This window comes from Melopsittacus undulatus, chromosome 4, assembly GCF_012275295.1.
Source record: "Melopsittacus undulatus isolate bMelUnd1 chromosome 4, bMelUnd1.mat.Z, whole genome shotgun sequence".
Lineage (NCBI taxonomy): Eukaryota > Metazoa > Chordata > Aves > Psittaciformes > Psittaculidae > Melopsittacus > Melopsittacus undulatus.
This window is the reverse complement of record NC_047530.1, coordinates 101,955,297-101,971,189: the sequence shown is the minus strand read 5'-3', so window position 1 is coordinate 101,971,189 and position 15,893 is coordinate 101,955,297.

The window sequence follows — 15,893 nt, the reverse complement described above, 5'->3', positions numbered from 1 at the left end:
GGAACTTAATATTTCTTTTTTATGGCCTGGCCCCAGAAAATGCTGACCTCCTCCGTCTGTTCATTTTGACTGACAAGTAAGGGTCAATTTGGATAATGGCCAAAGTTTTGAATAAATAAGTGTATTGGCAGGAACATCCATGGAAACTAGTTTATTTAAGAACATATTTAATAAAAAAAAACATTTGCCAAGAGGGAATTACAAATATATTGTCCTCAAAATCCAGAATATGTTCAACCAAACAATGAACAGACCCATACTGTATCACTTGTGACCAGCCAAAGCAATGAAATTTTGTTTCCACAATACTCTAAAAATGGCTATCACTTGATCTACAGAGCAGGAATGATTCAAATGAATAAATCTGAAAAATCAGGAAACTGATCCTAAAAAAGAGACAATAAAATGCTGTAAAATGTACAGATTCCTTAGTCAATATTAGAGATTATTCAGCCTCCAAAGATCTGTGTTGTTCTGGATGGTTCAAATATTTCAGACAAATGAATTTGTGTTTAGTCCTTAGTGGATAGACTGTGGTGTGATGGTAGATACCAGAGACGTTGCAGACCTGCAGAGAGCTTTCATTGTTGCAGTCACAATATCTGATCTTCTTTAGGTAGCAAAATTAATTCTTACATTAACAAACCACAGTCAGTAAAGGCTCAGACACAATTGTTCTGTCTATAATATGGCCAGTCAGATTTGTTATTGACAGTCAACTCAAATATTTAGTGGAAAAATGTACCCTGTTTTGGTTTGGCAAATGGATGGAGCTTGAGACATGAGAAAAAAAGCTTCTTAAGTTAACATGTTTCCTATCAGTAACTTTCATATGGCTGAACAGAAGGCAGGAAAATTGGCTCAACCAGTGCAAAGAAACAAGAAGCTGATTTATGCATCAAATGTGAGGAGGAGAGACCTGTTTCACACATACTACTGCAGAGCTCTCCTGGCTATCGGTACTGCAACACACAGCAGCAGCTTGTGCAGGAGGAAGTTTCTAGCTTTTAACCTACACTCCCCCATGGTCCCCATGGAATTTAAGGCTCTGTCAAGAGAGTCTGAGAATGAAGAACTGGGGTTTTTCATTTGGGTAGGGAGAGTAGGAGAAATTAGCCTAGATGGGATGATCCTGCTTTTCATAAACCTGATGTTGTTTCTAGTCAGGGAAGGAAGCCCTGCCAAAATCTCACCGTTCCAAAATGGACCCGGCAGTGATTTGTGAGTGTTTAGGGCAAAACTGAGAAAAGCCATCACTTACTCAGTCACTTGGGTCAGCAGTCAGCTGCTTCTTCAGCTAACTGTGCTTTGGCATCTGGGCTGCCCATCTTCAAGATGTTATTGCAACTGAGCATTGCCCCAAGCAAAGGCCTGGAAGTAAATGAACTTTGGCTGCAAAACAAAAAAGGGGCAGAAATATTTCTTTGTGCCTCAGAGACCTCTTGCTCATTTTTTCTTCCTTTGTTCCCTCTGTCTCTGACCCTGTTTTGCCTTCTTGTGATGGACAGAATGAATTGGCAGAGCTTTTACCCCCAGCTCTTCTGCTTAAAAGCAGTGCTGCATAAAAGCCATGACTTCATTTTCTCTATTTTTCCAGTCCTTTTGTGTATTGTCTGTAGATTTTAGCATCCACAGACATGTAGCATCCTTAGCAAGGAGTTCTGCAGCACATCGCTGAATTATTCCATACCTGCTGACATTCCTCCAAATTTCAGCTTCTTTTCCCCCACCTCTTCTTAGTGAATCACAACCAGCTGCTGCTCACCTCACCATGGCCACAGTCATCACTCAGGCAGTGATCAGTGGTGAGTTATAGCAAAGTCTGCTTTAATTAACAAAAACAAACAAGGGCTCTGTTACAGTGAGAAGACGTAAGCCCAAGATAGATCTAAGAAAACAACCAACCATTTTTGGGCCAGAAAGCTTATGTGAACTGCCAAGTACTGAGGAACATTGAAACTTCACTGCCATTCTCTCTCTGTGAGGAACATTGGTTTTGACCTGCCTTTTCCAATATAAACATAATTATATGTGTGTGTCATAAAATGCACATACAAAAAGAACTGTTTCACTGTCAGTTCATCCCTTGCTGAGAAGGAACAAATTGAACAAACAAATGGCATATGTTAGTCACATTGCTTCACGTACTGCTGGAACACTTCCAGATACTCTGATGCCTTCAATTAGGGTCTCTGTACAATTAAATATAAATGATTTTTTTGGACAGCACTGTGACATCTGAAATTAAGTATGAATTACATGAAGCCAGGCAAATGTGACATCCATTAGAAGAAGCATGTACCAACCTTCATTATATATATGCTTCATGGAATTCTTTCATCCAGATAAATTGCAGATGACTGGCAAAGATCTGAAGTTTTGATTTTTAGTACTGATGCTATTCATATTATTTGAGTAGCTGTAATTGTGAAGTGGCTTGTTTAGAGCTAACGTAGATCCTCTTCTCATACAAATGGCAGATATAATACTCTCTAGTATCGTAGCTGAAATGGGGCAGTCTGCCAACAGCTGACAAGATCAAGCAGAGACATCTCAGACTGCTCAGAATCTGCAAACAGCTTTGTGAGAAAAAAAGTTCCAATTTCAAAGTTCTTTTCCTTTTGAAGGGTTTGTACCGATTCCACTTATAAGATTAATTTTTCACCATTCTTGCTTTCAGTACTTTTCCTGAATGTTTTATGTAATGGTTAAAGGGCATTCTCCAACAACGCAAATAGTATCGCGTCAAATATTTCAGTTAAAAGATCACTTTTATTTGTTTCTTGCCAGAAGTCACCGTGTCCTTCTGTCTTAAAAAAAAAAGAAAGAATCCATCCTTTCACTTCAGAACTCTCCAATCAGCATGATGACATCTTGAGAATCCCTCATCCATTTCAGGGGGATTAGGACCAGGATCAGCATTTTCACAGTAGATTTCCTCAATATGCCTTAGAGCAAAGTGTTGTAATCCTTTCTCAAACCAGAAGGTGGCAAGCACTCTTAAAGGATGAGCTGTATTGAACCAAGACAGGCTCCCTCCCGATTAAATCTCAGCCACCATTGTCCTCTGCTCAAACACACAGCCTTGGGTTTTCCAGCCAGAGATTTGTGTTTAACAGAGTCCAGTAAATCACAGCAGGACAGGACTAAAAAGGAAAGCATGAAACAGATTTAAACGTATCTTCTGTTGTAAATTAAGCAAAGAAATCTGAGGCTAAAGTAGAAAATAATTGTGTAGAAAGCAAAGCTGGCCACAAAAACTGAGATTTCCACCCCACAGCATCTCTCACAAAAGGAGGGCTTCTAAGAGACCCGGATGCCTGCCAAGCATGGCTGCAGAAGAACTGTGAAGTACCTGGAGCTAAACCTGCCCCACAGCCCTTAGGTAAATGTAGATTGGTCTTACAAAACACTAAATAATGCTTTGCATGAATTTTCTCAGTAAGAAACTGGCCCCAAACCTTATTTACTGTTTTTCAGCAAAAGCTGCACATTTTTACTGTCAGTCATAGAAAATAGAGTAATTTGTGTGTGCTAACAGCAATAGCGGAACAACAATGTGTGCTGGGGTGCCAAGTTGGAGGCGTTGGTAGGAAATTGCCTCCCCAGCACTTTCTTCTCAAGCATTTATTTACATTTCAGTCTGTAACTTATGTGGTGGAGGGGGAAGACGTCACCTAGGACATGCTGCACATGGGTGCCTGAATGCTGAATTAATACATCTAGATAAATCTGTTATGCAAGGAAACCCATATACCCTCCGTTTTAATATTGGTTACATCATTACTTAGTTTTAGCACTTGGTCTAAAGACTTCATATCCACCAGATTATTTTCCCGACAGCTTTATATATGTGTGTGTCTATATATATATATAAAACTTTTAATAAATTGGTGGAAAAGAAAGCATTCAAATCAAGGACATAATTTCTGAGCTTCTTTTTCAAAGTCTGAAGGCCTCAAAGCATGAGGAGGGCAACACAGTCTTCAGATGCCCATGTGAGTTGACAGGGGCTGATGAGTTGAAAGCAGTGATGATACAATCCTCTCTGACATTAATCCTGGGCTGGGAGCAAGAGACTGCTCCTGACGCTATTAGTGTCCTTAATTATGTATTGCCACAGTGCAAGTGGCTGCAGTGCTGAGAAATCAAACTCATCCGTACCACCCCATGCCAGGCTCTTGGTGGAAAGTTGATCTCTGCCCCTTCCACTTCCACATGAAAGCCTGAGAAAAAACAGGATATAAAGGATATGTTAGACAGCAGGGAAGACAATATCTCCGTCTTCATGGCAAGCCATGGACTCAGCTTTTCCTTTCTCTTGACCATGTTAAATATTGGGGAAAGAAGGTACTACAACATAAATGCAAAATCAATCACAGCAGATGCAAATCGATTTGAGAAAGTACAATCATCTCGCATGCATCCAAGCCATACTCAGAACCCACTAATCCCCATGTAGGATTTTTTATGTCTAGAGGGGCTAGGCATGCCCATCTAATACTTCTAACCGCCAAATCCACATCCAGGAACAAAATCTGCCCTGTCTCACAGGCAGGTTTCACTTGAAGCACCCTGCTGCAAGTGGCTTCATAGCCTTGAGCACCTCCTGCTCACAGCTCTGCAATGGGAACTGGCTTTGCCTTGGAGCAGAATACTGACAGAGTATTTTACCTCTCATCCTCTGGTTACTTTGCCCCATGCTGCAAGCCCAGTTTGCTTGTACTTGTGACTCTAAGTTTAGCAGTGACAAAGCCTCTGTTTGCTGAGCCTGTGTGTCAAGCTCAGAGCCTAAAGACTGGCTATTCCCTGCAAAATTCATACTGGTATCAAATCCATGGGCAGCAGGAGAAATGGAGTGGGATAACATCTGAAATAATGCTGAGGGATATAGTGCAGGGGAACGTTAATGGTTACAGAGGAAGTTTGAGGCAAATAGGTTTTAATTAGAGTATCATTCAGCCTTTTGGATATTATTTGCTGAATATTAAGCTAGATTTAACAAGGCATTTCCTTGCCAACCATCTCATACATTAAAGATTTCCCAGAATGAAGAAAGATATCCTAAGGGAATCCTAAGAGAAGAGACCTAAATCAGAGTTTAAAGGGTGAAGTCTATCTTTTACCCTGCTTCCAAGTATCTACAGGGCAGTAAAACATTATTGCCCGCTCACCCCAGCTCCTGCTTGCTTCTGCCAGCTGGTCTTATTATTCCAGTTTTAATAGGTGTCACTGGAAAACAGGGCATGAATGGATGCAGCCTTCTCAGCTGGGTTCAAAGCAAGCACAAAGCAAGGACCAGAAAGGACAAGAAACTGAGGAAGGAACTATTTAAGTTGGACCTGCAAGTGAGCGGTCCTGCAACCATGAGACTGAGGCTGAGTAGTGAAATCTGCAAGGACTTTTTTAGAGAAAGATGCTGCCTACTCTTTTCTCCTGACACTGGTTCCCTTTCTGCTGCTTCACAGTTACAAAACTGGACCAATGCCCAATGTCTGGTCCTTTTCTTTTGGAAGTGCCATGCTAGGCAGCTCAGCAGGCTGCAGGTACCAACCCAGTCATCATCTGTCCAAGCAAAGGAGACCAACTTGGCCTTCTGGGAACAAGAGGCTGTAAGATACTGGCTACATACTGGAGGATTTGTCCCAGATACAGTGGGCTCCTCATGTAGAGCAAAGCAGAAGCCATACACCTGGTATCAGGTTTGTGAGACCTCAGCAAACCCTCTCAGATGAACAGAAATTTCACCTCCATGTGGATTTCCAGAACAACTGAAGGCTGTGAATGTGTCGTGTGGCATATCTGGGAGGTGAAGAAGGGGCAGGAAGGAACAACTGGCAGGGACAGGATTGCATCTTAATGCCAGATTCTTCAAACTGGAATATTTCTTGTTTAATTACCATCCAAATGCCATTTTTACCCTGTTAAAAATGAAGCTAGATTTTAATATTAAAATAACCGTTAAATAATGTGAAAACAGGATAGTTTCACCCAGATTACAAACTCATACATATACTTTTTTAATCCTTTGCTCCATTTCTCTAAATTCCTCCAGGTCAACACAAACAAAATTCCTCTCCTGACTCTTCAGTCTCTCCCTTACAAGACCATTATTTATTTAGCCCTCTGTTTATGTTTAAAGATGCATCTATCTGAACCTTTTTCTAACTCTTAAGTATCATAATACAGTCTATACTGTGACTTCTCTGTGACTGTGCATTATGACCTTCATGCTTTCAAACATTTCCTGCCTTTTCAAAGAATATGGGTAGTTTACTAGGACAAACCCAGTCCGTCTCAGGACTCTCCAAAAGCAGACTATATTCTACCCCTACTATTGTCTCCAGTTGGAAACTGTGGACTTGGTTTTATATATTTTCAAAAAAGAGATTGAAAAGTAAAAGAAAAAAGAGAAGAGGAATGTAAGCCTGAATGTGCATACCAATGTGGCAGGGAGTGAATGCAAGGAAAATTCATACTCTGGCCTCTCCTCCTCTGTAGCCCAGGCTGAAAGAGCCACTGCGACTTCTGCCTTTGGCGGCCATTCAGTGGATCGCAGCTGAAGGTGCTCACGTGAACCTATGGGAGTCAAACCTGCCAAGTTCCTCTTAGCTCCACATGGTACAGACTCATCTTTATTTAATGCTGTTTTTTCCCCTGCTGTGGCTTAGCGCAGCTTTTTGTAATTTCCATTAAGATGAGCAGATGAGAAATATCACATACTTCAGAGAAGAGCAAACAACCTCTCTACCTTCCTGTCATCTTGGTTAGATATGAGATTCAGACTGGAAAGAAGTCTCAACTAGACAGAAGTGTCCTGAGATTCTGGCAACAAAGAAAGGACAGCAGCAGAGGAGGCAGACACTGCTCATTGCTAGTCCTTGCCCCAAGAGAAAGCACAATCTGACCATGGCACTGAGAAGTCAATGAGAACTATCGAGTTTCCAAAGCCCAGTGAAATGGTGAGGTACAAAACAAACCTATCTGTCAGGGAGTTTTTTGGAAGAAAGAGGCCCGAAGTCCTGCTCTCCAGACTCTGGCCCCACATTTACACCCTACCTGCCCATTTCTGTTTGGAAACTTGTGCACTCTCATATTGTAGTGCTAGCTTTCTGACCAGAGAGCTGTTGAGGCAGAATCAATACTGCATCGAGTTCTCATTAACTTTTGGGTGAAATGTGCGTGCTCCTGGCTCCACTGAGGAAATGGCTGTTATTTCCTCATTCCACAGATGTCCCTGTTTGCCACTACATCTGCAAGCATGACCCTGGAAGTCAAACCCCATTACAGCAACAATCACCAGTCCAGGCAGAAATTAACCAAAAAAGGATTTATTTATTTTTATCAACAACAAACAAGCAAACTACAACAAAATGCATCGTGGCAAAGTAATTGAAAGAAACTCATCACTTTTAATGAAAGTTAAAGTGACTGTATTGAAACCAAGTTAATTATATCACTGTATTATTGCTGCCTGACAGATTAATTTCATTTATAGTCAGTGGAGAGGTAACCCCCATTATATGCCCATTGCAAAGCTTTTCACTGAATTTTAATGGGCTTTGGGTTGGATGTTTGGCCAGTTTTTCCTTTATCCCTTTATAATGCTGAGCAGTGAAAGAACAGAGTTTAGTTCTGCTTTTGGGTGTATTTTTTTCAGAGGAAAATGATTGGCAGTGGTGATATTAATACTGCAAGGTGAACTAGATCCCATTCTGACAAGTCCAAAATACTGTTTTATAGCAAGAAGTATAATAATCACCTGCTGAAATGAGTTTTCATATGAAAAGGTGGGGGGGGGAGGGTTCTTGCTCAAAACTCTACTATTTTAATATAATAAATTTCAAAAGGTCATTTTTTTTCACTATTTTTCCCACTTAGAAATCATTATAAAAGCTGTATCACTGAATAGCTGACAGTAGCAGCTTCACAGCTAAGTGCTACTTTTCACTTTAAAGTAACACTCCCTCCTTCGGTGTTATTTAAAAGTGATGATATTACTTTCAAAAAGAAAGCATCCTGTCCATTAAGTTCTGTGATTCCGTGATTCCTATAAGAAAAGTTTGAATGGGACCTTTCCTGCCAAAATCTCCTTGGGAAAAATTTTTCTTCTCTACTGTGTGTTAGATGTGACCTTTTCCTCCTTCTTCATGAAACACTGAATTAAACCTCTTCCCAGCTGAATGATGTATGCAATGTGTTTCCTTGCTGTCATTTTTATGGTCTACAGGATAGCTGTAATCTAGGGTGCAGTGTTGAGACAGCCAGCTCCATCTGCACCCTTCTGGCCAGACTTTTTATTCCTTCAGCTGCTCAGTAAGACCTGAGATGCTTTCAAATTAAATCAGCGCTATTTAATCTACAGGGGGTTATGCAGTATTTCTTTGAGTCATAATTGAGAATTATACATCAAAAGATCATCTCTATAAAAATATCTAAAGTAGGAATGAACAACAGAGAAAGAATTTTCCATGTACAGGAATGGGATTAGCAGAAGAGAGCTGTCCAGAGATGTTTAAAACAACCTTTAATACCCAGACGTGGGCATTTTCCTGACCATCATTTCCCTTTTCACAGTAAGTGTAACAAGTAGAAAGTTTCCTTTTCATATTTGTATAGTTGAAAGTGTGAAAAAGTAAACCTCTGCAGTCCCTGTAGCAGTAGGCAATGGCGAAACATCAGGTCTAACCCCCCCCGAATTCTAGGTTCCAGCCCCAAAAGCATCTGGCTGATCTTTTACATGTTTACAGAAAGCAATGTCAAATATCACACAGCTTAAATGTTTGCTAATGGAAAGACACACAGGGTCAAGAAGGTTTACACTTCTTTGTGCTGCCATAAAAAGCTCTGCAGCACCTCACAGTTCCCCACGAGGAGGGTTTGTCTTCTTGTTGTTCATCTAATTTTCTATCCCACTTGCTCTGGTTCAGCAAGGCACCGAGTCGGTCTCACTCCCTGTCCCAGAAGTGGTGGGACACTTAAACTGAGGTTTAAGTGGTGGGACATACTTAAACTGGTGTTTAAGTATGAAACATACTGCTACATGGGATAGTTCTCTCACTAGAATTTCAAATCCAGCTCTTCTACGTTTTCATTTCATATTTTTGTTTTATGCTTAAGAGAATCAGAGTTATATCCACTTATCATTACAAGGTGTTGGCTGAGATGTCTGCTGTTTGTGCATAGTCCCCCCCAACTAGGCAGCTACAGTGGCTACAAGACAGTCACATAGCCAGAAGAAAGTTATAGAGATACCATGCAGTAGTTCCTCTAGAGCATATTCATATTCATCTCCGTCGTAAGACATGGCTAATTGTTGACGTGGGAGCAGAAACAACTTATTGGTTTATGTTTATAACAATTGTAAGGTTTTCTGGATACATACCACAGTCAGTATTTTTTATGGTTGAACTCACCCTCACCTGGGTAATTTTACAAGATCTCAGTGCTTCTCTGGTGGTTTAAGGCAGTTTACACGTGAAAAAGGAGTATATCAGCTTGGTGCCTAGTCTGGAACAGGGATGAGGAAGAAGTAGGTGATACATGATAGGGGTCTATTAAATGTTGTGTGACATAAGAAAGGTTTACCTCTGGCAAAACATGGACTAAGAGGCGCTTATAGTTTCTTAACAGGGAGCAGGTTTAAAACAAAGCAATGTCTGTACTTCACATAATATAGAGTTATGGATCTCCTTGCTGCAGTATATGGTTTAGTAGGGGATAAAAGTTTATGGCTTCAAAAAGGAACCAGAGAAATGCATAGAAGAAATATCCCTCAGGAGCTGTGGTCATCCTCTCCCACTCCACTAACATGCAAACTGAAAATAACTGCAGTCTGGAAAAGCAGCCCTCCCAAAGCTGTGGAAATATCGTGATGCATTTGCCCTGCTCTTATACTCTTCCGCAGAAACAAGATCCTGAATGGGGGAAAGTTGGCCTTACTCCATGGGGCTTTATGTTCTACATTTATCCAGCATTGTAAGCTTGAAATTCATAGAGAAATTTAGTTCTGTAAATCAAGTTATAAAACTAGGTCCTCAGTAGACGTGTTGCTTTAATTGTTAGTTGTGAGGTTAATTTGCCAAGATCCAATAGCTCTGTCTCCAGTGACGGCCATAATTTTCAGACAACAAATGTGGTATCAGCAATTTTTATAGCCTTTTAATATGTTTTCTTCTAAGACAATGCTGCATGGAGAATAGCTTAATGATCCAAATTGCAACAAGTTTTAGCTACCAAAAAATGAGCTTATAATGCCGCTTAATGTATTCAATGCATTATCACTTGCCAGGAACATACCACACTGAAGGCAGAGAAAGCAAGACACTATGTTTGCATTACAGTGGCTTTGCTCTTTATTATTTGCAAGGAAATGCACTACAGAAAGAAGTTAAAGCGTAACTCAGAGTGGAGTCCTCCTATGGAAGGAGGGTTGCCCCATGGCAGGGGCGTTGGAACTAGATGATCTTAAGGTCCTTTCCAACCCTAACTATTCTATGATTCTATAAGAATGTGCAGGTGAACTTAGAGTAGTATTTTCCCTGAGATAATAAACTAACTTCAAGGCAAGACAGCCCTCCCAGTAAATGGATAAGTGGTCTGAATGTGCCTTCTAACTCAGGTATAGCAACAGTTGAGATCATAAAACCCTGCAATCTCAGAAGTCTGTGAAGAGTCCCACTGATTTCAGTGGGCTTTGAATCAGGAGTTCCCCTTCAAATACCTTCACTTTTTTTCATTAGAAATGAACAAATTTTCCAACCATAACTTTACCTTGGGTTTTCTTTTTCGATGAATATGAAAACGTGGTACCAGCCAAGAAAACCAGCAGCACGTGGAATTCCTCATGTTGTGCAACTACTGTCATCTGAAAATGGATGAGGTAGAACCTGAAAATGGGGTGCTTTGAGAAAAGTGTTGTGATTTGAGAGTAGCTTGTGGTTCAGCCACAAGCAAAACCTAGTGTCAGCAGCTCCACAGCACCTGGCTGTGTGCCTGGTCCTACCTTGCCACAGATTCCTCATGAGTGCCCTCAGTTGAGCCTGCTGATGAAAAGCAGCATTCACATATGATAACCCAGTTTGCTCAGAGGGAGTTATCACAGCTTGGCTGGCACACAACAGAACTGTCAGATAGCAGCAACTTGCTCCTCTGAGCTCTCAGCTAAATCAATCACTGTTGCTATTAGGTGAATCACTGAAACTGCAGGTCTTGAGGTTTTTATTCCAAGGGAATGTTTCTAAAAGCTGCTTGTCTATGCTACAAATATATGTACCCATCTTCCTAGGGTTTTCATTTATAGAGCTGATATTAACCCCCACTTTGTCCTCTAAATCACAAGATTTCAACCAAAGGGCAAATCACCAGCTGATGCAAATCAAGTTTTCTCTGTGACAGCTCAATCTTTTCAGGAATTTGGGGGATTTTGCCTTCCATAGAGTTTGTTTGGTAAGGTTTCAATCCAAGGCCAAAGAAAGCTCTGCCTAAAAGGTTCCAACTTTAACAGCAAATCTGCGGTCTTTATTGTTCCTTACAGTATCTGCTTTATGATGGACATGTTACCTTCTGTACATTGCATCTCCTTGTAAGTACTCTTGCCCATTGCTCTGGTTCAACCCAGTGCAAAGAAATAGTGCACACTGATACTAGCAGAGTTACTATATATTTTATTAACTAAGGTACTATCAGGGATCAGTAAAGCAGCCTAACTCCATGATCCTTAAAAATATTTAATCCATATATTTATTGTGAAGGCTTAATCTCTGTGATTCAGTCCTTTTTAATGTTTTGCAAATTATTGCTTTTTAAAGTATAAAGTAACTGCTGCAGAAACTTGATTTGATGCCTGTTATCCACAGGCATCCCTTTTATTCCAAATAAATTTAGATGCCTGATGTCCAGCCCCATGAGGTTAAGTACCCATGTGGCCTGCTTCTAACAGTAATGTAATCAAAAGACTGGATTTTTTTATCCCTGTTTATGCTCTCAAAACTTGACAGGGTGGCCTTAGCCCAAAAGAGAATGAGCTGCTGGTTTTCAAGACACTTTTCCTTTTGCCATATACTCTTGGGAAGCCTTATGTCACTGAAAATTATCAACCCCTATGGAAAAGCTCTCCACAGGCCTTCACACTCACTGACCTTTCCCTGCACATGGGAATGATTCCAGGAGTGCTTTATGAGTAGTAATACTTCATCCTGGATATGAGTTGTCCAAGGGGATTTCTGCTTTCATAATCTTCTTCCTGCTCTGCTTTTTGTGGCGAGAAGGAGAAGCAAGGAGGGAACAATGACTGTAGAGCAATGAGATAGCTAAACCTCTGAGAGCCACTGTATGCAAAGGAGATAGCACTATTCCATGTTCAGGAAGAGAAAACTAATTCCATGACATGACGATAAACTGAACTTCAAAAACACAGGTAACTGGCCTGAAAGCAGCAGAAAGTGCTTGTCTACTTAAACACTTTCCTAAAGTGTTCCCCTTTTCAGAATGAAACCCTAAAAAAGAGGCTGGGAAAGTGAGCCTGGGATATTAAAAATAGACCAGTGGGCTAGAAAGATATAAAGCAGAATAAAAATATGTCACAGGCTATTGCAGGAAGTAATTTCTAGTTAGGAAAAAGTGACTTGCAAGACTAATTTGAGCATTATATTTGTCATGAGCAGATAAGATGAGCCAAGATTTTTAAATCAGCCCATCCCTGCTTCCTTTAGCTGGTAGCAAAGAAAGAGAAACTTTGTGCACAGCAGGGAGTATCTGATGCCGAGCTAATTGAGGGTGCGTGCAGAGTGAGCAGCAGATGACAAGGACAGGGTTGGCAGAATGTTGCCAGATTGTTTGATTAGCAATGGGATGGTTGAAAAGCTCCCTACCCTACCAGGGACTTGGCACAGATATTGGCAAATGGCTCAGTCCTCAAGTAGTTGTTCTCTGTGATACTGTTTGAGAAATGGCTCTGCTTCTCTGAAAACAGGAAGGGAATTAACAAAAACAAAAAGAAGGGCTATGAGAAAGAAAGGCTATGAGACTTTGTCTATAAATGTTAGATTCTGGTTCTTCTTTCTTCTAATACCACAGAAACTTCAGATGAAATGTGATATTTGAGATGGGATAAAAATTGGGTAGTTTGAAATTAAATCTGGCAAAAGTAGTATAAGAGAGCGTTGATGAGTGGGTGTTTTCTTTCCCCACAGTTGATATCCATGTTATTGCTTTTCTCTGTGTGTTAGTTTAGACCAAACAGCCACAGAAATTAAATGGGAAAAAAAAGTAAGTTGCTTTGGAGTTTTTTTTCTGCGGGACAAGCATATTAAGAAAAGCAGCAGCACTATCTTCTGATGCGTCAAACTTGTATCTGTTCTGAGAGAGATAAGAAAAAAAGCTGATTTTACTGATGCATATATAGGGTTGTATAGAGCATCCTAAACACCAAGCCTACCTACAGAACAGGTGTAAAAACAACCTCTGATTACTAACAGCAGGTCTTTCAATTTATGCAGAAAATAGGTATGGGTTAAGAACAATTTTCTGAGCCATCCAAATCAGCATCTTTGGAAAGAATCAAGGTTGTTGATGCTATAACATAAAAGCTACAATCCAAATTTTGTTGTCCAGACACACAGGTAAATATTCTCCTTGCATTGAAGGCAGGAAAAATTAGAGGAACTGACATCACACCTGAGATTTTAAAAATAGCTTGAATTCCAAAATAACAACCTAAATACCTTAGAAGTAAGATATATGTTGATGCTTATTTTATACTTATAGTGCCACACATAATCAGCTTTTATGAACTGGGATAGCTCTGTTAAAGTCAACAGGGCAGAACTAGTTTTTATCTTGTGACAGCTAATCCAGAGTATAGATGAGACTTGTATATAGAATCATAGAATAGTTAGGGTTGGAAAGGACCTGAAGATTATCTAGCTCCACATAGATATATGGAGAAATACTGTAACGTAGCCAGAAGTCTTATAGTGGGATTATAGTATCTATGCCTATATACTTCCTTCCAAATTGTACATGTAACTGCGATTCTGTCAGTTTTCTGGCATGTTCAGATGGATATGATGGTTCTCACTAACACGTCAGTTTTCTGACTAACCTGTCATAACAATCTGTCATAACAATTCCCTGACACCCTACCACTGCTTTTTAAAATATTAGGGGGGTGTTCTGCAATCACAAGTTGGATTCATGTTCCTAAATAAGAGTGTGGGGGAGGTGTGTGACAGTATAGATACAAGTGGTTACGAATGCGTACGTAGACAGACATACACAAATCTAAAATATCTGACTGTGAATCATTAGAACTACAATTAGAAAGAAGCAAGCAGTGCCAAGTTGGATATTTCTCCTAAGTTCAGCATCCTTTGTTTTCCAGCTCTGTGGAAGACCCCTTTTGTATTCTATGACCACATAATTCTGTGCACCATCAGTGTAGTAACGTCACACTGCTGAGAAATTAACTCCTTATTTGAGCAGACTTTGCTTTTGGTTTATGAGAGAACTCTCTGCAGTTTCAGTCAGATTCGTTGATTTACTTCATGATGTTCAAAGGATCATAGGATCATAGAATCATAGAATAGTTAGGATTGGAAAGGACCTTAAGATCATCTAGTTCCAACCCCCCTGGATCCATATTCTTTTTAGTAAAATAGGCTAAAGAACATAACATCAAACGCCCAAATGGGTACAGTTTCTTGATACAAGTCTTGGGAAAGCCTGGAAACATGAGAACTGTTCAAAAAGTTGATTTCTTTTTATAGAAATAATGGGTTCATTGCTCTGCACCTCACACCCAGACCTGTCAAGTGATTCCTGGAATTTCCTAATGATAGAGTACATTTCCAGAGCTGAGAAGAGGTCTGAAAACATACATCTGCATAATTTAAATTCACAAGACCATGACCTCAGCCCACAGATACCTCCTGATAATGATGCTCCATTCTCAGCTGCAGTCATTTCCAATAGATGAGTGCTGCTCATTGATAAGAATGAGGAAAAAACTCATGGGGAAAAAGGACAAATTAAAATCTAAAAGATAACTGTGGAAATTTTGTCTGCTGCTTACAGTGCACCGCCGTGAATTATCCTGCTCTTGGTTTTCTTAAAGGGATGGCAAGAAATTCAGAATAACCTAAACCTCAGGTTCTACAACTTTCTGGAGCTAATAAGTGATCCAGTGCTCTGGTGACTTAGTCTATTAAATTATTAATTAAACCCCTCAACCTGTCAATTGGCAGCTGAACAATCATCCTGCTCTTTCTCAGCTGTGAGCACAGCCAGAGCCACAGATAAGTTGAGCCCATTCCCTAGACCATGAGAAGCATCTTTTCTGTCTCTCTGCAGTGTTTCACCAGGCCCACAAGATTCAAGTCTTACATTCTTCATTGTCCAAACACACCAAATGTTCCCCATCAGCTCATAAAGAATGTAAGAGCCTAAGTTTGGACACTTGTGGATACCAAAGCTACATCATCCCGCCTGCAGAGGAATCAGGCATCACTGCCTGAAAAATATGAAGGACCAGAGAGACAACATTACACCCCACATGCAAAGAAAAACAAACACTCCATGTTTCCCATGGCCTTCTTTCTTTTTCCTTCTTCTTATTTCCAAATGAAGACAGTCCCTGCTAGTCTGATCTGCGGGGGAATCTTTTCTGACAATCAGGTTAGCCTCAAGTGCTTGAAAATGAAAGCAAACAGGTCCCTGAAAGACTTTTCTGTACCTCTGAGACTATCAGTGTTCTCTATTGCTCTTTTTCAAGCTGAAGCTCATGTTGGATGTTTCAGAAGTCGATGAAGTAGCCCAGAAACTAAGCTGTGTATAAAGAGGGTATAAAACATATCTCTGGCTTTTACTTTCATTTCAGACTACCATCTCAGTAT